This window comes from Nycticebus coucang, chromosome 19 (genome assembly GCF_027406575.1).
Source record: "Nycticebus coucang isolate mNycCou1 chromosome 19, mNycCou1.pri, whole genome shotgun sequence".
Taxonomy (NCBI): Eukaryota; Metazoa; Chordata; class Mammalia; order Primates; family Lorisidae; genus Nycticebus; species Nycticebus coucang.
In genome coordinates, this window is record NC_069798.1 from 68,286,717 (window position 1) to 68,313,909 (window position 27,193).

The window sequence follows — 27,193 nt, forward strand, 5'->3', positions numbered from 1 at the left end:
GATTAAAAAAACACAAGCCATCCTTTTGGCTGTCTACAAGAAACACACCTGGCTTCAAAAGACAAATTAAAGCTCCGAGTCAAGGGTTGGAAGACAATTTTTCAGGCAAATGGAATTCAGAAGAAAAGAGGAGTTGCAATCTTATTTTCAGATACATGTGGATTTAAAGCAACTAAAGTCAAAAAAGACAAAGATGGTCACTTTATATTGGTCAAGGGAAAAATACAACAAGAAGATGTTTCAATTCTAAATATCTATGCACCCAATTTAAATGCTCCCAGATTCTTGAAACAGACCTTACTCAGTCTGAGCAATATGATATCTGATAATACCATAATAACAGGGGACTTTAACACTCCTCTTACAGAGCTGGACAGATCCTCTAAACAGAAATTAAACAAAGATATAAGAGATTTAAATTGAGACCCTAGAACAACTGTGCTTGATAGACGCATATAGAACACTCCACACCAAAGATAAAGAATATACATTCTTCTCATCACCCCATGGAACATTCTCCAAAATTGATCATATCCTGGGACACAAAACAAATATCAACAGAATCAAAAGAATTGAAATTTTACCTTGTATCTTCTTAGACCATAAGGCACTAAAGGTGGAACTCAACTCTAACAAAAATGCTCGACCCCACACAAAGGCATGGAAATTAAACAATCTTCTGTTGAACAACAGATGGGTGCAGGAAGAAATAAAACAGGAAATCATGAACTTCCTTGAGCATAACAACAATGAAGACACAAGCTACCAAAACCTGTGGGATACTGCAAAAGCAGTTTTGGGAGGAAAATTCATCGCTTTAGATGCCTACATTCGAAAAACAGAAAGAGAGCGCATCAACAATCTCACAAGCCATCTTATGGAATTGGAAAAAGAAGAACAATCTAAGCCTAAACTCAGTAGAAGGAAAGAAATATCCAAAATCAAATCAGAGATCAATGAAATTGAAAACAAAAGAATCAGAAAATTAATGAAACAAGGAGTTGGTTTTTTAAAAAGATAAGTAAAATAGATTAAACCATTGGCCAGACTAACGAGAAATAGAAAAGTAAAATCTCTAGTAACCTCAATCAGAAATGATAAAGGGGAAATAACAACTGATCCCACAGAGATACAAGAGATCATCTCTGAATACTACCAGAAACTCTATGCCCAGAAATTTTACAATGTGAAGGAAATGGATCAATATTTGGAATCACACCCTCTCCCTAGACTTAGCCAGGAAGAAATAGAGCTCCTGAACAGACCAATTTCAAGCACTGAGATAAAAGAAACAATAAAAAATCTTCCAACCAAAAAATGCCCTGGTCCAGATGGCTTCACACCAGAATTCTATCAAACCTTCAAGGAAGACCTTATTCCCGTACTGCAGAAATTATTCCAAAAAATTGAGGAAGAAGGAATCTTCTCCAACACATTCTATGAAGCAAACATCACCCTAATACCAAAACCAGGAAAAGACCCAACCAAAAAGGAGAATTTCAGAACAATCTCACTCATGAATATAGATGCAAAAATTCTCAACAAAATCCTAGCCAATAGATTACAGCTTATCATCAAAAAAGTCATTCATCATGATCAAGTAGGCTTCATCCCAGGGATGCAAGGCTGGTTTAACATACACAAGTCCATAAACGTTATCCACCATATTAACAGAGGCAAAAATAAAGATCACATGATCCTCTCAATAGATGCAGAAAAAGCATTTGATAAAGTCCAGCATCCTTTTCTAATTAGAACACTGAAGAGTATAGGCATAGGTGGCACGTTTCTAAAACTGATTGAAGCTATCTATGACAAACCCACAGCTAATATTTTACTGAATGGAGTAAAACTGAAAGCTTTTCCTCTTAGAACTGGAACCAGACAAGGTTGTCCTCCGTCACCTTTACTATTCAACATAGTGCTAGAAGTTCTAGCCAATACAATTAGGCAAGACAAGGAAATAAAGGGAATCCAAATGGGAGCAGAGGAGGTCAAACTCTCCCTCTTTGCTGACGACATGATCTTATACTTAGAGAACCCCAAAGACTGAACCACAAGACTCCTAGAAGTCATCAAAAAATACAGTAATGTTTCAGGATATAAAATCAATGTCCACAAGTCAGTAGCCTTTGTATACGCCAGTAACAGTCAAGATGAGAAGCTAATTAAGGACACAACTCCCTTCACCATAGTTTCAAAGAAAATGAAATACCTAGGAATATACCTAACGAAGGAGGTGAAGGACCTCTATAAAGAAAATTATGAAATCCTCAGAAAGGAAATAGCAGAGAATATTAACAAATGGAAGAACACACCGTGCTCATGGATGGGAAGAATCAACATTGTGAAAATGTCTTTACTTCCCAAAGCAATCTACCTATTCAATGCCATTCCTATCAAAATACCAACATCGTACTTTCAAGATTTGGAGAAAATGATTCTGCATTTTGTATGGAACCGGAAAAAACCCTGTATAGCTAAGGCAGTTCTTAGTAATAAAAATAAAGCTGGGGGCATCAGCATACCAGATATTAGGCTGTACTACAAAGCCATAGTGGTCAAGACAGCATGGTACTGGCACAAAAACAGAGACACAGACACTTGGAATCGAATTGAAAACCAAATAATGAAACTAACATCTTACAACCACCTAATCTTTGATAAACCAAACAAGAACATACCTTGGGGAAAACACTCCCTATTCAATAAATGGTGTTGGGAGAACTGGATGTCTACATGTAAAAGACTGAAACTGGACCCACACCTGTCCCCACTCACAAAAATTGATTCAAAATGGATAAAGGACTTAAATTTAAGGCATGAAACAATAAAAATCCTCCAAGAAAGCATAGGAAAAACACTGGAAGATATTGGCCTGGGGAAAGACTTCATGAAGAAGACTGCCATGGCAATTGCAACAACAACAAAAATAAACAAATGGGACTTCATTAAACTGAAAAGCTTCTGAACAGCTAAGGAGACAATAACCAAAGCAAAGAGACAACCTATACAACAGGAAAGGATATTTGCATATTTTCATCCAGACAAAAGCTTGATAACTAGGATCTATAGAGAACTCAAATTAATTCACATGGAAAAAAGCCAACAATCCCATATATCAGTGGGCAAGAGACATGAATAGAAGCTTCTCTAAAGATGACAGAGGAATGGCTAACAAACACATGAAAAATGTTCATCATCTCTATATATTAGAGAAATGCAAATCAAAACAACCCTGAGATATCATCTAACCCCAGTGAGAATGGCCCACATCACAAAATCTCAAAACTGCAGATGCTGGCGTGGATGTGGAGAGAAGGGAACACTTTTACACTGCTGGTGGGACTGCAAACTAGTACAACCTTTCTGGAAGGAAGTATGGAGAAACCTCAAAGCACTCAAGCTAGACCTCCCATTTGATCCTGCAATCCCACTACTGGGCATCTACCCAGAAGGAAAAAAATCCTTTTATCATAAGGACACTTGTACTAGACTGTTTATTGCAGCTCAATTTACAATCGCCAAAATGTGGAAACAGCCTAAATGCCCACCAACCCAGGAATGGATTAACAAGCTGTGGTATATGTATACCATGGAATACTATTCAGCTATTAAAAAAAACGGAGACTTTACATCCTTCGTATTAACCTGGGTGGAAGTGGAAGACATTATTCTTAGTAAAGCATCACAAGAGTGGAGAAGCATGAATCCTATGTACTCAATTTTGATATGAGGACAATTAATGACAATTGAGGTTATGGTGGCAGGGAAGAAAAGCAGAAAGAGGGACGGAGGGAGGGGTGTGGGGCCTTGGTGTGTGTCCCACTTTATGGGGGCAAGACATGATTGCAAGAGGGACTTTACCTAACAATTGCAATCAGTGTAACCTGGCTTATTGTACCCTCAATGAATCCCCAACAATTAAAAAAGAAAAAAGAAGAAACTAAGTTATTTAAAGTTGGCACAGTTTGAAAATGTCAATGAGATTTTGCAGGAATAAATTGAGACCCTTTTCTTTTTTACTCTTTAATGTTCTGAAAAGTTTTATGTGGCATAGGAATTGATGTTTTTGCAAGTTCAGGAAACTTCAGGAGTGAATTTTTTGAGTGTGCCGTCTGTGTGTGCATTCTTGAGCATTAATCCTTTAAATGCCCTCCATTCCTTCCCCAGCTACCAGTTTCAGACCTGAGTGGCCTCAATGTAACATCGGAAATAGAATAATCCATCAAGCCTATTTAAAACTATAGAAAATCCCTCAATTACATCAACAGGTTAAATTAGAAGATCAAATAATTATCTCAAAGGATGCCAAAAAGAGCCATTTGATAGAAAACCATTTTCTAATGACCCTGAAAGTTAAACAAAATGAATATATTATGTTTGTGTATTTTCCTTATTTTACAAAAATTGAGGTAACTTACATAAAATACACAAATACATACATAATACATAAAGTAAAACCCAAATAATGTAAATAAAGGTAAAAGTTTTGTAATGATAAGGAACTCGGCCAGACACAAGAAAATGCCGTCCTTTAGTCTGTGTAAACAACTGGCAGCCTAACCCGAGACTGTGCACAGAAGAGCCCCACATCTGAGGTCTCAGTTACCCATGGAGTCTGAAAATATTGCACGGAAAATACCAGCAATAATTTTTAGATCATTTTAAAAATTGTTTTAAATTACACCCCATTCTGCGTATTTGATAAAATCTTGCTCTGTCTTGCTCTTTTTGGACTAGACGTGAAGCAGCCTTCTGTCCAGGGTCCTGTCCTCGAGTGTGGGCTCCCCGCCTGGAGGCCCCTCGGCAGCCGTCTTGTTATCACATTGGCAGCACTGGCTTCACCGAGCTTGTGTCCAGGTCACCTGTACCTTTTACTTCGTGGTGGCTCCACAGCGCAGGGGTAGTGGTGCTGGCATATTGTTATAATTGTTGTATTTTATCTCCAGTTGTCGTTGTTGATCTCTTATTGCACCTGATTTTTAGACTAAACTTTATCATAGGTCTGCATGTGTACAGGAATAAAAACACAGTGTGTGCAGGGCTCAGGACCACACAGTGGTGCAGGCATCCTCTGAGTGTCCTCGCATGTAACCCCGGGAATAAGGGGCCATTGTGAGGAGAAACGTTCCCTTTGGAAGCAAAAACAAGCCTGTGTGCAGCCACCGTGTTTGTTTTTACTACTTCTAAAAGTTCTGGTCAATAAAAAATAAAATTAAAACCAAAATAAGTGTATAGGTATTAGAAGGAAGAAAGTCATGATTTGCTTGTAATTTCTTCTACACCTAGAAAATTCTGTGAGAATTTAAAAAGTGTGAAATTAATAGCTTAGTAAAATGGCCGAATACAAGTTTAATATACAAACATGAAGAGCCTTCCTGAATTATAGTTATAACCAATGAGAAGAATGGGTAGTATACTAAAGGGAAAATCCCATTCATAATTCTAATGAAGATAAATAATAGATGACCTTTCCTATATCCGTTTTAAAAATTATTTCTATATTTGAAAAACCACGTTTGGGGAAACGGATAATGAATTGAAATGTTCAGTGTCTCAGAATGGAAAGATAGCCACTCTTCCTAATCTAATTTATGCCTTTGATCCTATAATAAAAACCTGAACTGAGGAACTGAAGTTAGAAGATGCAAAAACACATTTCCAATATGACACGGTGAGGGTGGCTGGAGGATACAATCGAAGTCACTGTCATTTCTGAGTGCTCTCTGCAAACCAGACTTGGAGCCCAGAGACTGTCTGCATCCATCTCATTTAATTCTCACACCAGCCACAGGAGGTAGATACCATCCTCCCCATTGAAGATAAGAAAACTGAGCCCTTTCTGAGTGCTAGTAAAATGAAAGAACCAAGATTTGAAGGTAAGTACATGTGATTTTAAAGCTCTGAGGAAGTGTAAAAATGCAACAGATTGAGTAGATTAATCAAAGGCAAGGTCCAGTATATGAAATTAATTAACGTAATGCCCTTCTGTTTGTATATACATGTGCACACACACCAGTTCTTAAAGATGACATTCAAGTCAGTGTAGGAGGGAAATACCATTTAAGATTTAATAAATTGTGTGAGGCTTACTAGGATAGCAATTTGACCAAGAAATCAATTTAGGTTTTTATTCGCCAGAGTTCACAAAGATAGATGTTGGTGTACTAAAGAGTAAAATATAAAAATGAAATCATGAATGTTTATACAGAAACAGAATTTAACCAAAATTCTCATGAGAGAACTTTCTCAGAATTTGATAAAAGAGATAACAAGAACATATTAATAGATGTAGCTGTATGATAAGCTAAATTCTGTATGTCAGATGTTCCTAAAATAAAAAGCAACTAGAACACTGAGGGGAAAAAAAAAACCTTTCATGAAATCACACATTAAATTGTGTATCTTTTTTGAACAGAGAGTTCATATAAATCAATAAGAAGAATTCTACAAAAAGATGACACATCAATCCCACAACAGAATTTTTATAAACAAACATCTAGAAAGTTGTTCACCATCACTAGTAATTAAACAAGTGCAAACTTTTTTAGAAAATAAAACAATTATATACCTAATCAAAGTAGCGTAAGAGAAATACATAAACAGATGAGTGAGACGTGCATCTCTTGCTAGTAATGGTTTTAACTGGTTCTGATTTTTTTGGAAAACAACTTAACGATGTGAATGAAGTGCCTTAAAATTTTTCTCTTCCTTTGATAAGAAAGAGAGAAACATCTTCACAGTGCCACGATTGAAAGTACCATGGATGGGCACCAGGCAGTCACCTTGTGCACCAGCCACTGAGAGCCGGCCCCTCGCAGGGTGGTTTGGGGCACATCTCAGGAGAGGAGGGCCTGGGCTCTGGTCTGCATGGCTCATTTCACAGTCATGCGACCAGGGCAGCAGCCTAACCTTTCTAAACTTGAACTTACCCTGTAAGACATGGTAACAGTAGAATGTACCACCAAAGAGTAGACACATAAAATAATGCATGTAAAAATTATCACATAGCATATGTCACATAATCAGCCTTGAATTCACTATTAATATCCAATCATTAATTATAATTAACTGATATAATTAATATAAACTGATATTAGTGGTATAGTAATAATTTTAATTAATGACATGTATTTTATATGTAATAAAATTAATAATTTATCATATATTAGTAAAATTAATTAATCATTAATGGTAACAAACTTCAACAAGCCCCTAAGTAAATCACAGGGTAAATCAGCAGTATTCTTGTGGTCCAGCTAACTAGAGCTGCCCTCTCTTTAACTGCTGACAGCTGACCTCTTCCTCAGCTTCCTTTCTTCCTCCCAAAGCAACCAGAAGTCAGCTTTCTTGGGTCAGCATCACTACTATTTTGAGAGATTTCTGTGACTGGGAGATTCATAGGCACTTGCAGCTAAGGAATTCTGCTTGTGAAATGTCAACTACTGTAGCTATCTGCAAACCTGTTTGAATACAGGTGTTCGTGGCATGAAGTAATGAGTCATTCTCTCTGTGCAGTGGAGCCTCCTTTAATATGGAAACTATTGAGTAGATGACCTCATTTAGCTCATCCATGTAACTGTTGCAGTTGGAATAGTTCAAAATTGGATATCCCTGTAATATGCTGGTTTGTGGTTGGTTGGATGGTTTTGGTCAACCTGAACACACATTGAGCACTTTTCTTTTTGGAAAGCACCATATTAAGTTATTCAGCCAGTTTCGATTCAAGGCCTTGCTTTGGAGAAGCGCAAAATATTCAGCCAGTTTCGATTCAAGGCCTAGGTTTGGAGAAGCACAAAAGAGGAAAGAAGGGAAGCCATGCAGGAATCTTAAGCTCTTCTTGATTAAGTTTGAAATAAAATATTTTTGTGGGTAGGCTTTGGTGTCACCTCAAAGAAATTAAGCCTTTTGGAGGGTTTACATGATGTTTTCAAAAAACTCCTGTGTGGGTCTCTGAAAGAGGGCCTAAAAGTGGCGTGCTGGTTTCAGGTGTGTATCTGCAGCTCGGCTCATTTGTTAATAGGACAGAATACTTAAGCACAAGTATTGAGAAAGAATCCTGTTAAGGCTGATTAACTCACATGCAGCTAAAATTCCTTTATCATGTCTGTCTTTTGATTTAATTCGTTGTATATTCCTATCTTTAATCATACCACATAGAAGTTACCTAAAGGATACAGGGGAAAAAGTATTGAATTTTTCTCTCCATGTTAAGTCAAGGTAGTGAAATAATGTAGTGTGAAATTCCACGATATATCTCCAAATGAGCCAACACTTTTTGTGACCTGTTAACCATGCTCATTTTCAAATGTGCCATCTTATTCCTGTTTTACTTTTTATTAAACATGCCAACTAGTTATTTTGAAAATTTAGTTTAAAGGGTGATAAATTTAAAGCTCTGTGAAATGGTGTGTGTTTGTAAAGGAATTATCTCAAATAATTTCATCTCACAGGCATGTACTGTGGCAGATGTTTGCAAATCTTGGTTTAAAACTGATGGAAGTATTTTAAGAAAACTGAAATAATGTCAGTGGTAAAATTTATTTTACCAAGTGCAGATGTAAGACATCAAGTTCTCAGACTGATGGCAGAATTAACAAAAAACACCATCTGGTTCAATAATTATCTGAAAATACCCATATTCTTGGATTTGTTTAATACCACTTAGTTCCCAGCTTTATTTTATCTGAGTTTGCACACCAACCAGACTAGGTTGTACAAAACGGAGACTGTTTCCATCTGATCATTTTAAAAAATGTGTGTTTGCATGAATAATGAATCTTTGAATTGTTACTAAACAAGCAAATTATTTGCGTATGTGTCACATCGGTTATCAAGTTTGCACATGTGACAGCTTCAACAGCCGTCACGTAAAATGCATAGAGCTTGTAACCATATGTTTTTGCTTGACAAAAAGCTAAAACTCAAGATCAATTTTCAATATGGAATGCACAAATTAACACTTTAAAATGTACCACAATATGTACAGCTTGGCAAAATTTGCAGAAATAGCACGTTTCTAGATATTAACTGATATCTTTGGATTCGACCTTAAGGTATTCAATCATTTTGATTAAAAGACTGATTTCTCATAAAACCACAGTCTGTTGGAGGCGCAAAGCCAATGACATTTGAGCATTCATATATTTTCATAAACTTTGAACAATGTCAGTGAGACACCTCTTCAATCTTGGCCACACAACAGCAGGGTATTCAATCTTTCTTTAGCTTGAGACAGAAAATTTGAATATCAGCATAGGGTTATAAATGCGGCAGTTGGCAGGGTGTGCTCCGTGGTGATTTTTAAGGAGCAGGTCTGTGCAACGTGTAGAACGTCTCACTTTGGGCTCCTGTCTGCTTCTTTGCCTTCCCTTCCCACCTCTGTCCCACCACCTTTCCCCCAAAGGTATTATATGAAAGTGTTTTTGGTTGTGGTTTGTAAATACCATTCCTTAGAATATTTTCCTTTGTATGGGGGAGGAGGGGACTGCTTTTATAAACAGTTTCTCCTGAAGCTTCTTGTGGCAATTACTTACAGTACTATGATGATACAGATGCCTTGATATTTCTTCAGCTTTTTCATTCTTTGAACATAATAAATTGCTCATTATGGTGCCAAGTATGCCCCCCTCCTTCGACCTCCTAAATGAGGTCTTAGCAAAAACTGGATGTTCTTCAAATATTTCTTTTTTTAGTTGTGTGATTCAGTGAATAGTGATTATACTATATGGTCCATGAGATGTGCAGGGTTTTCAGTTTGCTGTAGATAACACAGTGGTAGGTGTGTTAACATCCACTGCAGATACCGTGTCTTTCTCTTCAGAGTGTTGTCTTGCAAACAGCTTGGGCAAAAACCAGATGGGCCGGGAGGGGAAAGGGAGCAATGCTGTCTTGCCCAAACAGAAAATGCGACAACATTCGGTTAAGAAACAACAAAGACATTTCTAAAAATACATTGTAATACACAACAGATGCCCAAAGATGTCCACCTAAAATCCCTTTAGATCTTGCTAATCTCCACACTGAGCATATATTTAGTATTAGAATAAAAGCATTTTCAGTACTCATAGACAAAGGGTAGTAAAAAATGGAAGAGGTAGTTTCAGTTGACATAATCCCACAGAAGTACTGCTTTATAACAATCTCCTTAGTCATTGAAAATTATCCAGATTTTTGTAGTTCTGATCATTGTCCACACACACCCCAAACCCTAAAGAAGATCAAATGAAAGTTTTCTATGGGTTGGGTATAAGCCAATTGTAATATCCTATCAGGAGATATGGTTATTAATTGTGCCCATAATTTCAATAAACTTTGCTGTGTGAAGCACGGGAGGTAAGCTGCATCCTTGACAAACGCGCAGCTCTTCCCCAGCAGGGCAGCCTGCTTCATTAGCGCCTAGACATCTTCAAGGACTGGCAGTGGACCATTTTGAAGTGTAGTTTAAGAAGTGATATTGATTCCAATGCTGTAGTTTCCAAATAACTGCAGTCTCTGCAGTCTGAGATCAGGTGTCCGCAGGGTTGGTTTCCCCAAGGCCTCTCTGCTTGGCTCTAGATGGCCACCTTCTCCCTGTGTCCCCGAGTGTCATCACTCGGTCTGTGTCCACTCTCCTTACCTTTAAGAACCAGTCGCGCTAGATTAGAGCCCACCCTGATGGTCTCCTTTTGCCTTGATGATCTCTCAAGTCCCCTGACTGATTCCGAGGCCATTGTGCCTCAACTGAACTTTAAGAAACACCAAACTACAATGTGCAGGAAAGTCTGCTAGGCACTGAGCTAGAAGGACAAGTGAGTTCCTCCCTGAAGGGCTGATGCGCCCAGGAGCACACCATCCCGCATGCCCTATGTGGTATGTGCGTTCACACTGTGCACGCCGGCATCTGTCTCCCCAAGTGGGCAAATTGGAGGGGGGTGCATCTGGGAACATGATAATTTATGTGTGCACACAACCATCACTTGTGCTCAACTTTACTTACGGATCAGATAGTTTCTTTTGTTAGTCTAACTGAAAATGTTTCGGGATACTCTGCCCATGAAAAGTCATCAGTCTGCTCCTACTGTGCATTTTATGGTGTATTTGTTGTACTTACTAATACACTTTGCACAGCTAACATCTCAGATACCGAAATGCACATACTTTAGGATTCCTTTTACTTTGACTCAAAATTCATTGCTAAGATTTTAGTCTTTCCATATTGTGGCTTGCTGCTATACACACGTGAACATATTCACTGTGGGAATAGGGACTGTTTGGAAGGCATTTCTGTTAAACTCTCTCCTTCAATGGTAGAAGTTCCAAAACTGTGTTACGTTGTTACATCTGGGGCACTATTCATTAAGAATGTTTTATGCAGCCTGCTTGCCGTCTTTTTAGATTAACCTGAGAGTGGTAGATGTGCAGTTTGGTTTCAGAGGGCGAAAGGGTGGAAACCCATGTGATTCCCCTCCTGGTTCTGCTCTTCCCTTTCCACGGAGGGGGCGGCAGCTGGGAGCCTTCTGGCAGGGCAAAGGGGGTGTTGTTTCATGCTGCCCTGGGTGTGGCACGGAGGAGCACCTGCACCGCCTCCACTCACGGCGAGCTGTGAGTATGAGAGAGGCCGTGTGCAGGGCAGGGGAGCCTCATTCCTCCAGTGCCCCCATCATTGCCTGTTCAGCGTGTGGCTTACGACAGCTCTGTATGGGTTGTTGCATTTCTCTGCAAACCGTCGTCAACATGCATGAGTACACTGAACAGATACTTCAAAATGTCACACAGCTGCAATTGGAGTATCACTTCAAAGTCCATAATATAACATAAAAATTAAGGAGGAATTCTTACAACAAAGACTGCAAGAAACAAAAGGAACATGTGTGTAAGGGCTGACCAAAACATTAAAAATACAGACAAGAGCTGTCATGTAAGTGTGCACAAATGGCCACAATAAAATGTTGACAAACATTTCTCAAATATATGTTAGAATAGGAGACAGAAAACAGGAATCCTGGGAGAAAAGTTAATTTTGAAAACCATACGGTCTTTTGGGTAGTTGATCATATGTTTATAAAAAAATTAGATTAATTCAAGTTAATTAGTCTGCCTGAATTATGAATTTTCAAGTCAGAAATTTTATAGTTTTATAAATGAATTCACTGGGTTTAATAGCTGCTAGCAACAACAATCAGAGCTATACGTTAGATTTCACGTCTATCAGTTGAAAAAGTGTCCTACATTATTATTATTATACATTATCATCTGAAGGATTGAGATTATATCTTTACAAATCACGTGGTAGATTAAATTTAAGGCTTTCCCAGATTCCATCTGAAATATAATTGGGAATTATCTGCATAATTTGGGTTACTTTTAAAATGTGACTTCTTGGATAAACGAATTGTTGGCCTCGCATTTATTCCGAATGCTGTTTCTCTAGTTTCTGCAGCCTGCCCAGGTATTGAGAAGGAAATACGGAACATATTCAATTCTGCAGACTTCCCTCTGGCTGTGTGCTCTGGGCCAGGCAATGTACAATGCTGTGTCAATGGTTAGACCTGGAAGTGAGGTCACAGAAGGCCCCGGGACTGTGCCCTGACACCTCTCTTCCGGTGGTAGAGCCGGGAAGGGCTCTGAGAGATCTGTGTGGTGAAGTGGCCCAGCTGCTGCCTGGTGGCCCCAGCTCCTGCTCAAGGGAGACTTGACACCTGTGCCATTGTCAGGTGTCATTGTCACCCTTCTCTCACATCCCCAAGCCTGTGAGTTCGTCACTTGAATGATCACGTGGCAGCGGGGCTCTCTCCTCCCGGTGCTCTAAAGCTCAGGGGCTTCTCTTACGTTCCACAGTTGACCCGTCATTAATAATTCCTCACTAATTCAAGGTCAGCTTAAACCCTTAGAGTCATGGGTTGGCCCCCCCAAAAGATATTGTCCCCTAGACACAGAGCAGCAGCTCCCTCTCCTACGGGACCCCACACCCTTGTGACAGCACATGGACTGTGGATCCACACCATACCTCTTAAGGGCCAGGGCGAGCTGATTAATACAGGGAATTTAGCTTTCTGTGCTGCTAACTGGTATAATGGTTATCATTTGAAAAATACCTTTAGGTAACATAAAAACAGTCATTAAAGTGATAATTCAATGAGTTACTGATTTCAACAATATTTATTTTCTGTTCTTTTGTTTAGCTGATTTTTTTTTGCATGAACTGGCCCTCAGTGGCTCTGCGCAGCTTCCTCCTCCCTACCTGTTTCCTGTCAAAGGGAAAATGGGCCTTTTTTTTTTTTTAAAGGATATTGGTTGTCTTTAGAGTATGGAAAAAATTGATCAAAATATTAATTAGACTTTTGTTTTGCTAGTTTGCATTAGACAGATGGAGTTCTGATCTTTAATAGCACCGTGACTCATGGAGCTGCTTGTATACTAAAATGCCATTATTAACACAACAGTAGTTTTCAGCAGTTGGTAATTATTGGCATAATTAAACATTTATCAAGAAGCGAGTATTTATCATTCATTAAACTTTCATTAAAAATCCATCTTACACAGGCTGGATCAGCCAGTGATATTCAAGTGATAACTTTTTAACTTCTGGCAGGAATATGGAACATTTTCATAATGACCAAAGTTATACACAAGGTAATGTTCCAGGAATTGTGGGCATTTGTAGGGTTTCAGATTAATTTTGTATTAAGTGCTTTTTAAGAGTTGGATCCAGAGTGAGAAGGTACTTGGCAATATTCTGGACGGTTTACAGCATTTGGCATTTTTTAGCAGCTGATCTAGGAAGACATTTTACCCCTGGCAAAGAAAAGTTACTGCTAAATAAGCTCTGTAACGATATTTACATGATTTACATTCCCCCAAACATGGATTGTTTACATATTTCAGGGCATGACGTTTTCTATTATAAATGGAGGCCAGAGTAGCAGAGACCTGGTGGAATCGTGCCCTGAGTGCCTGGACCCTAACGATCCTCCTGCACCAGGGCCACCTCGAGTCCCTCCGCCACTCTGAAAGCTTTTGGAAGGCTGATCAGCAAATAAGGGCTGCCCCGTGTCGCTCAGAATGTGTCACATGCACATAATGAGGCCACAGTCTAGCAGTTGTGTTCAGATTTGTTGACTTACTTAGAAAACATACTCATTTCCCAGAATTAAGGAATTAGCTAGCATAGAACTTAACATGTAGAGAATTCCATCTGGTGGCTGCTCTCGCCTGCTTTATTCTGATTTAACTGTCTTTCCCTGCTAAGTGCTCCCAGCTCGCCAGCCTGATTCTCCACAGAGCCGCTTGGTGTTTTGCTTTTGTTTTATTCAGAGGTTGAAATCTTCTGACATGTCAATGACATAGCTTCCCGATCTTCTCTCTCCTCTTGGACATGAATTTGGTGGGCAGTATCTTGGCCTGTGGGTTAAACCAACCTGCACAATTGTGGCTTTACCCCAGTCACTATTTGGAAGCTTCATAGATGTTGAGCATACTGGGTGTCCTCCCTAGGACTAGACACATGGGAAAAAACAGATATTAGATAACCAAGACTACTCAGAAAGCGTCTTCACATATATGCTAGTGCTTCAAATCTTATTCTATATTCAGCAACTTAGTTTTTGTTTTCTCCTGGGCAAAAAATTTACTGTATCAGTGCTTTTATGTCACAAGAATGAATTGAATTTGTACCCTTTAGTGCAAACAACAATAGACAGAATGGTAACCTAGTGGAAAACAAATAGACACCCCGTCCCTTTTGGGGATTCAGAGAGGTTCAGAAAGATGGAGCTGACGGTAGAGAGGTGGCAGATAAAAAGAGACCGAAGCAGGAAAGACTCCCGCGGTCATTTGTTACCATGCCATCTCCATAGTGTTTGCTGAACCAAGGTGCAGAGTAATGATTCAGACAAATGATGTTAATCATCATAGCTGGCCCTTTGGCAAAAATGGAGTACCTAGCATTGCGGTGGGAGACCTAATCAGATTCTCCAAAACTTGCTCCAGAAGGAGAGAATTTTCTGTCTTTAACTTTTCTGTCAATGGCTTCCCGTGGGATATATCATCTTTAAAAGAAAGAGAGCAATAAAAATTGTGCCTTCTCCCCTTCTCCTTTCCCTGACCCCCAAGAAATAATCATGTTTAACTTTATGATTAATATTTATAGTGGAAGTGTCTGATTTTCTTTATGTTTATCTAATGTGATAAGATGGCGAGAGCTGTAATGACTAGTCAAGTTGTATTTTCTGTATTCTTGATAATCCCAGTTTTACTTACTTTGAAATGATTTTAAGTGGCCTTGTGCATTGTGAGACCGAGCCGCGTTCCATGCACAGGGCAGTGTTCTGTGCTACTCCACGTACTGAGCACGGATACAGGTCTGTGAGAGGTGGGCTGATCATTAAACGTATTCTCAGGGCACTTGCTGAGTATCTACCCAGAGGGTGTACTTAATGTCCTTCTTGGTCTTTGATATATGCTAAATTTATGTCACTTGCCTTTTCTCTGTGTTGGGTTTTTTAAGATGAGATTTGTTGGTGGGAATGCATTGGTTTTTATGGATACAAGTTCATTAACAAAACCAAAACATTTGCTAAGTACTTTTGGATTTATTAATCAAGTACATTTTGTCACCACTTTATCACACACGCTGAGAGCTTAGATACGTGGTGCACAGCGCCATTGTATAGAAGGAAAAGCAGCTCAGAGACGTGGTCATACATCATCTCCGAGGGAAATCAAGTTGGCATGTGGGAGGTTAATATATACACTTTAGATTCTTTGCTTGATTTGCTGTTTTCTTCTTCATAACTCTGGGTAAACAGTGTGTGCTGCCGTTTAAAGCGCAGGTTAAGTGTAGTTGCAGGCTATTATACATCATTAAGGTAAATACATAATGTGCAGTCACAGGAGAAAGATGGGAGCTCTTCACATGTAGCTGCTTGGACATTTCATTTGTCATCTAGAACAGTGCCGCAAAAATTAGTTGTGGCAGCCTTCACGTAATTTATAGCTTACTGCCATGAAATTAAGCAATGAGTCACACCATTGTGGCTGATTAGCGTTAGTGTGTTTTGTGTCCCCACCCCCAGTTCCAGTGACAAATTTGGCCAAAAAAAAAAAAAAAGTGCTTGTCATTCAAAACTTTGTCTCTGATATCTGTTTTTGTTGTCCATTTTAACCAAACACTCTTTTCGTTTTTTTTCAACCCTGGATTCATCTCTGAACACAGACCCCTTTTCACAGTTACAAAAAAAGGTTGATACCTGTTATATTCCGGAACTGACATCTTGCCTTCTTCTGTCATTTTTTTACAATACTTACTCCTGTCATATAAAGAAACAAAGCAAATAATGGTTTAGTGATGTTGACTGACATGCAACATGGCAGGTAGAATAGATAAAAACCACCTATATCTGGCCAGTAACCAATTTATTACTAATCACATCCAATAAACAGAATATTGTAGGTACAAATTTTTATCTTGAAGCCAAAAAGCATAGAATAGTTTTTTTAAAGGTAAGAAACTGCCATGCACACAAAGCAACAGTGACTGATATGTCTTAGGCCCAGCGCTACTGTACGTTACAGCTCGACAGCTCATGCTGGTGAACTCGTGTGTGGATCTGATTACCAATGGGCGTTGCTTCCCGCTCGGCCCGGAATACAGTGCAAATGCCAGTTCTTGACTTCTGAGGATTCTGCGGGCTGAGATATCTTGAATAGGGAGAGGTGTCACAGCAGAATAGGGTCTATAGGTATTAGCGTAAGAAGAATAATGTCCTGCTTGCCCTTTCTCCTGGGTTATTGCGTGGGTTATACAAAGACTGGGCTGAGTTAACAGAAAACAAAGAAACTTGAGGTGGCGGGAACTGGTGAGGGGTGAGGAAGCAGCAACATTGCAAAAATACATGACTTTTGCTGGTGTCAAAAATAACGTGTAGTTTTTTCTCCTAAAGCAGTTGCATGCATAAAAGCACCTGACGTAATCGTCACAGGCATCTTACACTGTGACACTGAGGCTGACTGGCGGTGCTGATGCAGAGGGGCTATTGAGAACTCCAAAGCCCCTTCTAAGTTTGAACAAGAGATTTTCAACCTTTGCAGGTATATTGCAGTCATGATGAGAAAAACAGTGTCGTGATTTGATTTCATTTGCTTTGTGATTTGCATTTATGGAAACACTGAGGTAGAAAACTGTAGGATTTCAGGGTGGGGGGAAGGGACACCTCACAGTTCCTGAGGATGCTGCCCTCTGTTTTCAGGAGACAACTCTTACCGTTCCTTGTGAAAACAACATACCTGAATGAATCAGACCTACCTTGTTCACACCCCCAAGATGAGGAAAATGATTTATTATCTGTCCCTTGAATTTCTCTGAGCATTCTGTCTAAACTTTAAGGGAGGATCACATTTGCGATTAAATCTTAACAAATGTTGTTTTAACTAGACTGCAATATGTGTTATTGACAACAAGCAACTTTTCTTCTCAAAATAACATTGGTGCTTAGGCATGCAATTTACAAAAATGACAAGAAAGGGTGGTACTTTTTCCAAGGTGAATGTGAGTTGACTGATTAGCTGGTATTTTAACTTAGATTCTTGCAAATTACAGACATAAGAAACCCTGCAATTTATATGTACTTTAGAAGTGAAAGCTTTAATCCCATGATTCATGAAAGTAAAGTGGTAATAATTTAAGTACCATATTTTATTTATCCCTCACAGTTGTCAGCTGATAGCAGAAGTATTTCCACTATTTGGGGGTTGCTGTCTTTGGCCACCTAATTGCTTCTTAGGAAGTAAGAGGGAAATTGCTTCTGTAACTACACGATTGTCTTTGGCAACATTGAGCTGAGGCATCAATCAGTCCATCTGGGTAAAATCACAAGCTGACTCCGATATTGCTAAATATTTATACTGTCAAATACACACAGACATCCAGATGAAAAGAGGCATTCATTAGGAATTCTCCAGCTTGTCAGTTTAAAGATGTAGATTAGAGCAAAACCACCCACTATGGTACTGAGTGCTCAAGAAAAGTCTATATTTAGCCATTCTGAGCAATAAATATCATCATATTGCCTCATTTAGGTAAATAGAGAATAAATATTGTCAAGATGATCTAGAGATAATGTAAACAGATCCCTGTTCAGAGTCTGTGTTAGGAGGGAAATTCCAGGACAGTGATGTGTCGATGATGCTTTTCGGTTTAACCCTTTTTCTTAATCGCATACCTCTCCCCTTTTTGATGACAAAGATTATATTTCTGACAGATGAGGGGGGAAAGATGAAGGAAAAAAAACTGTGTTCAACTGCAAAGGTGATTTCAAGTTCTGTGAATTAGAGCACTAATTAGTGCTGGTGCTGCGATATTGTCTTGATAGCTCCAAAGGCTGCTGCTGTTGCTGAAAATAAAGATATCCGTGGCAAGGCTGAAGTTCACTTCAGAGTTTAGCAGAGCTAATGAAGCCCATCGATCTCAAGGGAACATTATGGCTCAAAGGTTAAGACATTACTTGACAGTACACCGAGGTAGCACTTCTCCCAGAATGTCTCTTGTAACACATTGTTCCCAGATAAGATTTCTCACACAGAGAATTTGCCATGAAAGACTGAGATCTGTGCCTTGACACAGCTCAGTTCCTGTGCTGAAACTCTGGCAGGCACCTTGTCTGACAGTTGGGCTCAAATGTGCTCTGTGTGAACGGAGAACGTGTCCCTGCTCTGAGGGACGCGTGCTCACTGCTCCTCCCTGGTAATTGATAATCTTAGAAGTTATGCTCAGTGGGAATTTTAACTGATGTCAAAGTTTTAGTTAATTACTCTATATGATTTTTTTGAGATTAATAATTAACATCTCTCTTTATAACTAAATATCCATAATTAATCAGCAAATCATAATGTGAAGACTAATTAACTTCAAACTCAAATCTTAACAGAAAATCCATATTACTCTCCAACATCATTAATTACCAGAGTAATCAAAGTTATCCCACATGGGATAAAACATAAAGCTTTGTGGGTTTATCAACTATGCTGTTAGCACGGAATTTCCAGAGTAACATCAAATGGCATTACCCATTACTGAATTATTTGATTATTCAAACCTATGTTCAGTGGCCACATGTTACATTATCAGTAAGCTGCCCTGCAACTGGATGGGTTGTCAGCAAGGCAGAAACTTCCTGATAGAGTCTGGCTTTATTTTTTCCTGGGAGGTTAACACAGCGATTTCTGGCAAGTGGGTAATTTGATTGTAAAACTACGTTGTGCTCCTTGGTTTCTTTCTTTTTTTTTTTTTTTCTTTTTAATTAAATCATAGCTGTGTACATTAATGCAGTTATGGGGTACGATGTGCTGGTTTTACATACAATTTGAAATACTTTCATGAAACTGGTTAGCATAGCCTTCACAGCATTTTCTTAGTTATTAAGAGTTTATATTCTACACTTACTTGGTTTCTTTGCTTCACAAAATGCAAGTTAGCTAGTTTAAAATTGATTAGTAACAAGCTTAAGTATACACCCAATGTTATTCATAAAGGGGGATTTTTTTCAGTAAAAAAAAAGTGAAATGATATATCTAGCAATTATTAAATGTTAAAGACCTTAAAAGCTGATACTGTGTAGAAAGAGAAATGCTATGCAAGACCAAAAAGTTAACATGGGTGTGGAAGGCATGAAATGGATCTAGTTTCTGAGGAACAAGCAATGCCACCGTTAACAACGGAAAAGTATATTTTCAGAGTTTCCTTTAGAAATTTAGGAGTTACAAATATATCTGAAATCCATGTTTCAATTATTGTATCACCTCATCTTCCAAGAGCACACATGGATTACTGTTCCTTTGTGTGGCAGCTGTAAAAATCCTAAGCAATTTTTACTGTCAAGAAAACTGAATAAATAGGGGCTGTTAACTTAGGCAGATATCTGAGGTTATTTGGTGGCAATCAAGAACTCACAGCACTTCAACTAATGGGTTATGATCAGAAACTGTTCCTAATAGCCAGCTAGACGGATCTGAATATGAAGATTTCTATAATTTTGTTGTCAGCTTGTGATGTACTCTCGTGCTAATTATTTGGAACAATTATGTTTTCCTAATAACAAAAGAAGAAGCAGTGAATTAAGCAGGCTTACCTTCGGATCTTTAGATAACAGTTTAAATGCACTTGCCACTAAGAAATAACCTTTCTTTTTGCTTTACGGAGCCTTAATTATTTAAGATGCTTGTCTTTTAAAATCTACTGCTTCCACTTCTTTTAAACCTGTTCGATGTGTCAGTTTACACTGATGATTTCAGTAACTAGTATTTTCTCAGTCTTAGGTTTATGCCTGCACCTCCCATAGACTGCTTACTTCGTTTAGTTATTCAAAAACCATAATTAGTGCAATAATTAATGTGTGGATCCTTCAAAGGAAGACTGCTGGAATCATGGGACGTCCTCATCATTCTTACTGATTTGCGGATGATAAAGAGACTTAGGTTGACGTGACAACAGGACTCGTATTATTGCACGTTAGCTGTGCTGCAGGGAAATTCAGATAGGACCTTGGTCCACAGAGCCCCAGCATTTGAAAAAAGTAATTATCCACACTGTTTCTATAATTCAGCTAGGTGTTATCCTGCATTTGCAGCTGTCAAATCATTTGTTTTAAATGTATTTTTTTAGTATCTCATGAATACTTGAAAGTTTTGAGTTTTACAGATTATCTCTTAACCAATTTCTAAACATAAGGAATCAAGCTTGCTTTTTTTCCCTCTTTCTTTTCTTTCTTTCTTTTTTTTTTTAATCCGTTGCACAGGGAGAGTCTTTCCTGACATTTGATTTCAGGCATTTGATGGTAATCTAGAGTTGATGCAGGTTACAGTTTCCAAACCATAGGCATAAGAAAGGGCTCAATTTCATACATTTCCCCAGAGAAATTTTTTGGTTAAATTTCAGTTTTCTCATAAGCTGAATCCTTTTCAAGCCTTGGAAGTGAGTTGTGTGTGATTAAGTCTGTCTGGGCACGAGCGCGAGCAGCATCAGCAGTGGTCCTGTTACGGGGCCGCTATCACCTGATCGTCTTCTCCGTGGCCATCTCAGCTCTAACTTCCTATAAATAAATGCCCATTTCTCATGCTTCTCATTCATTGACATCTGACCTTAAAATTCTGTACTGTAGCTCATGTGGATGGGGATGAAGTAGCTTGGGCAGCATGGGCCGTGCCCTTCCTCACGGAAGTCTGGAGACAGTGCTTGTGTTTAGACTACTTTGGAGCGTGATGTTGAGGCTGAAGAGGGTTCTGGGTAGTGAGCTGTATTCAACATGGGGTAGAAGATTCTGTCTCTCTCCATATCTTATCAAGTCGATCTATATCCTTCTTACCTTGTCACAAATTGTTCCGAGTTCACGGTGCACCTTTACTGTTGTCTTAGCTGCTGAGGTCAGGAGTTGACTACACATGGTTTTCACCACAAGGTAATCAATCCGTTAAGTGTTATGAATTCAGCGGTCACTTGTAGCTGAGTGTGTGTATTTAACAGTCTACAAACAGACCTCGTTGCCAGTTGGGATGCAGAGTCGACCGCTGTATGCTCTTTTCCTATACCATACACAATTAGCCTATATTGATGCTGCTGTAGTTAATTAACTAAATTTGGCAAGCTTTTTATACTCCTTCTAACACACAACCTTCTAGACAACATGGTTGTGAAAAACAGCTTAGGAAAATGCCATGATGATGACATGTGGCGAACAGCACAGTTCCACGTGTGGTCCTGGCCAGCACTGTCACTAATACCGTGTCCAACTCATGAGGTAGGAGTTTTGTTTCAGAAGCTAAAATTTTACTTTGGTAGTAGGTAGTTCTGGAAGGAATGAGGAAAAAAGGTGCTTCCCTTGTGTAAAGCACTACTGCAGGCCAAGCATACCGTACAAGGCAGTTTACACAGTCTGTTATCTCTCTCTCTCTCTCTCACACACACACACACATACACACGTGTGCAGACAGATTCCATCTAAACAAGCAATATCTTGAAATTACTTCCATGGCGAAAACAAAAAACTGAGCAGAAAGCAGGTGTTCAGCTTAGTTTAACTGAAGGATAAACAGAAAATAAAAGCCAGCGTTAATTGGCCACAATTACAGCCATCTAGTGGACAGTCAGCATCCCCATTTTTATATCAAGCCACGTTCTGTGAGAACTGGCCTGTCCCTACGTTAGACACAGCGTAGCATGCACACAAATGCCCTCACAAACAACCATGAGAATCTCCCAGAACCTCCCACGGATGGTGGCACGTGAGCCTGGCCTGGGAAAAGCCTGGTTATAGATAATTTGCTTTTCTTTTTTTTAGGTGTCTAATTTATACATATTTGGCTTTTCTGAGAATCCCTTGCCCTTTGAATTAGCCTTGTTCATTTCTATATCATCAATAAAAATGAAGCATAGAAGTAATGACAACTCAGCCTTATGATTTTTGTACAATATTATTAGACTTCAGAAAATTATATAAACCTTTGGTTTGGTTTTTGTCTCTGGAAAATAAATAAAATACTGGACAAATAAGATTTGTTTTCAGGTTCTGGAAATAAAACATTGAATTGCTCTAAATATCCAGAGATCAAGAAAAGAGAGTCCTAATATCATATATAGTATTAGTAGCATCCTGAGAATCTGTAGGTAGAAAATGATCTAACTGGCCCCTGTATTCAGGAAGGTGCCCCCTAGCATTTTTGACAGGAAATTTAGACACTCATCAGTGTTTATATGCAGTGCATTCACTTTTAAAATTGAGATTTAATTTTTGTGCAATAAAAGTAATCCTCTTCAGATGTACAGTTGGATGGGTTTTGACAAATCATACAATCATGCAACTATCAATATAGTTGAGTTTAAGAGCATTTCTGTCACTCCCAAAGTTCTCTCATATCCCTCTGTACTTAATCTCTTCCCCCAACACTCAGGCCTTAGTTGGCTCTGTAGTTGTTTTTTTGTTTGTTTGTTTTTTTCTTTTCCAGAATGTCACATGAGTGGAATTGTACAGTTGGTAACCTTTCATTTCACTTAGCATAACACCTCTGAGGCTCCTCCCTGTTGTTACACCCGACTGTCCTCTGTCGCCTTCTCCTGTGGGCGGAGTGCCTGTGCAGGTGCACCAGTGGGCATCTGTCTCTTCCCCTGGTGAGAGGCATTTGAGTTGCTTCTAGTTGTGGGTGGTGATGAATAGAGCTGCTGTAAACATTTGGGAACAGGTTTTTGTATGGGCATGTGTTTCCATTTGCTTAGGAATGAGGTTGTAGGGTGAAGTGGTGAGAAATTACCAAGCTACTTTCCAAAGTGCCTGTGCCATTTCCAACCCACCAGCAGTATGCAGGAGCACCAGTGGCCCACATCCTCACCAGCACTGGTTGTTGTCAGTCTTTTTAAATTTTTAGCTATTCTGGTGGGTGTGTTGCGTATCTCATCTTGGCTTTAATTTGCATTTTCCTAGTTTCTAATGGTGTTTAGTGTCTTTTGTGTTTCTATTCACATGTGAATTGCTCTAATGTTCAGAAAAAAAATTCCACATAATGAGTTGAACCTTACACCCCGGGGCTGCACCAGTCAGGTGTCAGCCCTCCCTCCTCTGCATGACAGCCCGATACTTGGAGACTGTTTTCATGTTCTTATCTCCATCCTTCAAATCTATCTTTGCCGAGCCAACCTGCTCTTTCCTTTCTTCCTCCCTTCCTTTCCTTCCTTCCCTCCCCCTTACTGTTCATGTGGTGCAGTCTCTACACCAACCCTTTGTCCCTGCATCCCATTACTGTGAATGTGCCCCACTCTGTGCCCCTGAATCAAATGCCTCTATTAAAACATGTTTCTTAGCATTGAGTTTAGCACTGTCCATTGCGAATACTGTGTTTTCTTAAAGCAGCAAAAGTTGGTTTGTTTCTGTGGCACCTGTATTAGCTTTCTATCACAGACAAGTTTTACAAGTTGACCCTGTGACTTTTTCCAAGATATTGATAAAAATGCTTAATTTCCAACTAAAGAATCTTGTGTCACAAGATTTGAGACAGCCCTCCAACTGAGTACAATTGACAAATATCAGTACATAAAAATACTTACAGGGAAGCCAGCTGGTTTGATAATCATTGACAGAATTTTCAAAATTGCTAAACCTCTAGATTTACTTTGGACAGTTACAGCTGCTGAGAAGTCATGACTTATTTTGATTGCCTTAATCTTTGGTATCTACTGTATATTTCTGTAAAAACGTAAACCGTACTGAGAAGTAGGCAGATGTAGTCAGCATAAGGTTCTAAACACCACTGGAAGCATCTGGCAAGTGAGACCAGCTGACCTTTTCTGACATCTTTAGAACCTTACATGAGGTTTTTGTAATTTATAGAACTGGTATTAGATCTAGTAATTTCCACTCCCTTCTCTTTTTGGGAATGTATAATAGCATTTCAAGTGGGAAGCTCACCCCGTGAAAAAAATGTACAATATTAACTTATTTATATATACTCTATCTTCATGAAAGTGTTTTGTTGTTTTATTTCTTTAATAAGGAGATAAGACCTTTAGAACTAGATTCATTGACAGTTCTAGATTTGACTGCGAGAAGCCACTAGGAGATTCCGTCTTGTTCCTGGATTCTATTACCTTGGGCATTGTTCATATTGATTCTGTTTGCTTGGTTCAGTGTTTACTTTTGTTCTTTTATTGTTTCTTATTCTTCCAGTATTGGGAACAACCCCAGGCAATTTTTCTGATCATGAAGTGGATTCGAACTTAAAATAACCCTGTACTATCATCACTTACATGGTCCTGGTCTAAAACTTACAAATTTTTAGTGATCATGAGATTTTCATTGATATATTTGATAGATGGTATGAAATAAATACATTAATTGTATTTTATTGTAAATCTGTTATGTTAATATGAAAGCTATGACTACAACCGTATGAGAGCATACTGGTTTATTGGGGGAAAAAATCACATTATCATTATGTGTGTTGCATTTAAAAATTCTTGTTTTATCCTGAGGATCACCATGTACCTAATGTTTCAGGCCAAGATTAAAGGTTTATTTGTGCATCAGTTTTTCACACTAGTTACTGTTGCACTGAACATTCAGTTTAAACAAGTTGGTGCAAATTCCATTACAGCAAAGAACTTCCAGGATTTTGTAAAGTCAGAGAGTGCAGTGTCAGCAATATGTGTGTGAATGAGAAATGGAATTGTTTTTCAGCTTGACTGGGAAATAAGTGTGTGTGTGCACGCGCAGGTGTACGTGGACATGTGTGAAGGAGGATCATCTCAGCAGAAAGTTTTATTGTAGAACTTGATATCTAACTGGTAATAAACAGTCATTCGTTTTAATTAAAATTCATGTGAATAGCCAAACCATTTAATTTGCAGTGTATACATAAGATCATAAGCACTCAGCTTCCCTGAGTATTTCGATTCCTTTTTCTGGCTTAAGTTGAGGCATTTGGCGAAATAACTGGCAAGTCACCGGCCTCCTGCACGCAGGCCTCTGACCTGCAAATGGTGGAAATGTGGCTGAAGTTCCGTGCAGATGAAACACGAAGCATACCAGGCCCAGCTGTGCCAGCCTGCTGAAACAAAAGCACCCCATTTTATCATCATTGCCCTTTGTTCCCCTCGGTGCTGCTGACGTGCTGGTTCGTGGGTGCCAGAGTCTGGGGCGGCCATGGATATGCCGCCTTCCCTGCTGCCCCGCTTGTTCTGCTGTAAGGCTTGTCAACCCGGCACTCGCTTCCTTGAACAAAAAATGGAACTTCAATGTCGAGACTCTTGAGTGATTCTATAAGGTTTCATGCTAAAAGACCAAAGGGCTTTGTTTTCGGACTATAGATCAAACACGAATTGGGGCGGGGTGGATGAATATGCTTTTAAACAGAAAAATCAAATCTACCACCTGTGAGTAGTAGAATCTACAAACCTGTTATTTTATTATATTGATGTCAGTTTTCATCATCTTCGTGGATGGACATTTCCCTTGAATTTTACAGTATTTGCAGATGATGAAACGACCAGCTTACACATGGCTTCTTTTAACATTTCTTAATTTCCATTCAAACAATCAGAAGTAATTCTTATTTGTAATCACAATAACTGTAAATCTACATGAGCTATAATGCTACAATCAGCCCATTAATTTTAATCTAAATAACACAGTCAGTTGCTATGTTATGGAATTTTGTGAGAGAATCTATATTTTCATATCCTAACAGGACTTTTAAAAAGATAGTAACATAGGATCAATCACGAGGTAATGTTTTCTGTAGACTAAGCAGTCATCAGGGTCAGGTGGCTCAGCCTGTCCCCGAGAGCATCAGGATTATGATGGAATGAGTCATAGAATCTGTAACCCAGAGAGAGCGTAGAGGCATCTAAGCAATGAGCTAGCCTGTTCTCAGAACCTGGGCTTTCGCAGAACGACAATGGGAAACCAGGTAGCTGTGAGCTCCTCCACCTATTTAAAGCTAGCGCACTTCCTGTTCAAGGCCTTATATTAGGGACTTCCAGAGGAAATTTTTAGTAGTGCCGATACTTAAAAGTTAAGATCCATTTATAGCCCACCAGTTGGAAAGTTGAGTCAGTCTGTAACCAAACCATGACCATCCACCCGAGGTGGAGCTGAGTCTCAGATTTCCTCACAGCATCTTCCTTGATTTAGCCCCTTTGAATGGCTGTGCATGAAATTCCTCCCTTCGTTGTTATTTTTTTTCATAGAGTTGAATTTACCCCTGTTGAAAATACTCTCTCTCCAGTTGCATATTTTTTGCATTGGTTTGAGCTGAAAAGTCTGTCTCGTCAGGATTTGGTGTTTGCCTCCCAGACGTCCCTTGACCTCTGTCCTTCCATATATCTAAGCTGAGTGTGGGTCAAATAAATTGTTACTTTCATGGCAGTTTCTCTGCAGATTAAAAAGTATTTGGGTGGGAAAGGAATGAAACCTTCTTTATTAATAGGCTGTATCTAAAATCCAACCTACTTTTTGATATGTAGGAATATTTAGGATTCTGATTGATTCTACATGTAAATCAATGTCAAAAATTAGACAATAAAACGAAAATTTGGATAATAAAAGTATTTGTTAAGAAAGAACCTAGCCAAGTGAGTTGGGCTAAGTTATCGATGTAGGAATTGGTTGTTGGTTTATATGCCGTATTGGGATAATTGATTATGCAAGGTCATTCCATGGGGGGTTAATTA

General features: G+C 39.0%; 1 protein-coding gene across 3 annotated transcripts in view; it reads left to right on the plus strand.

Moving 5' to 3' along the window:
• ZNF407 (zinc finger protein 407) overlaps positions 1 to 27,193 on the plus strand; it is a 459,946-nt gene that overhangs the window by 411,872 nt on the left and 20,881 nt on the right. The window lies entirely within an intron of this gene.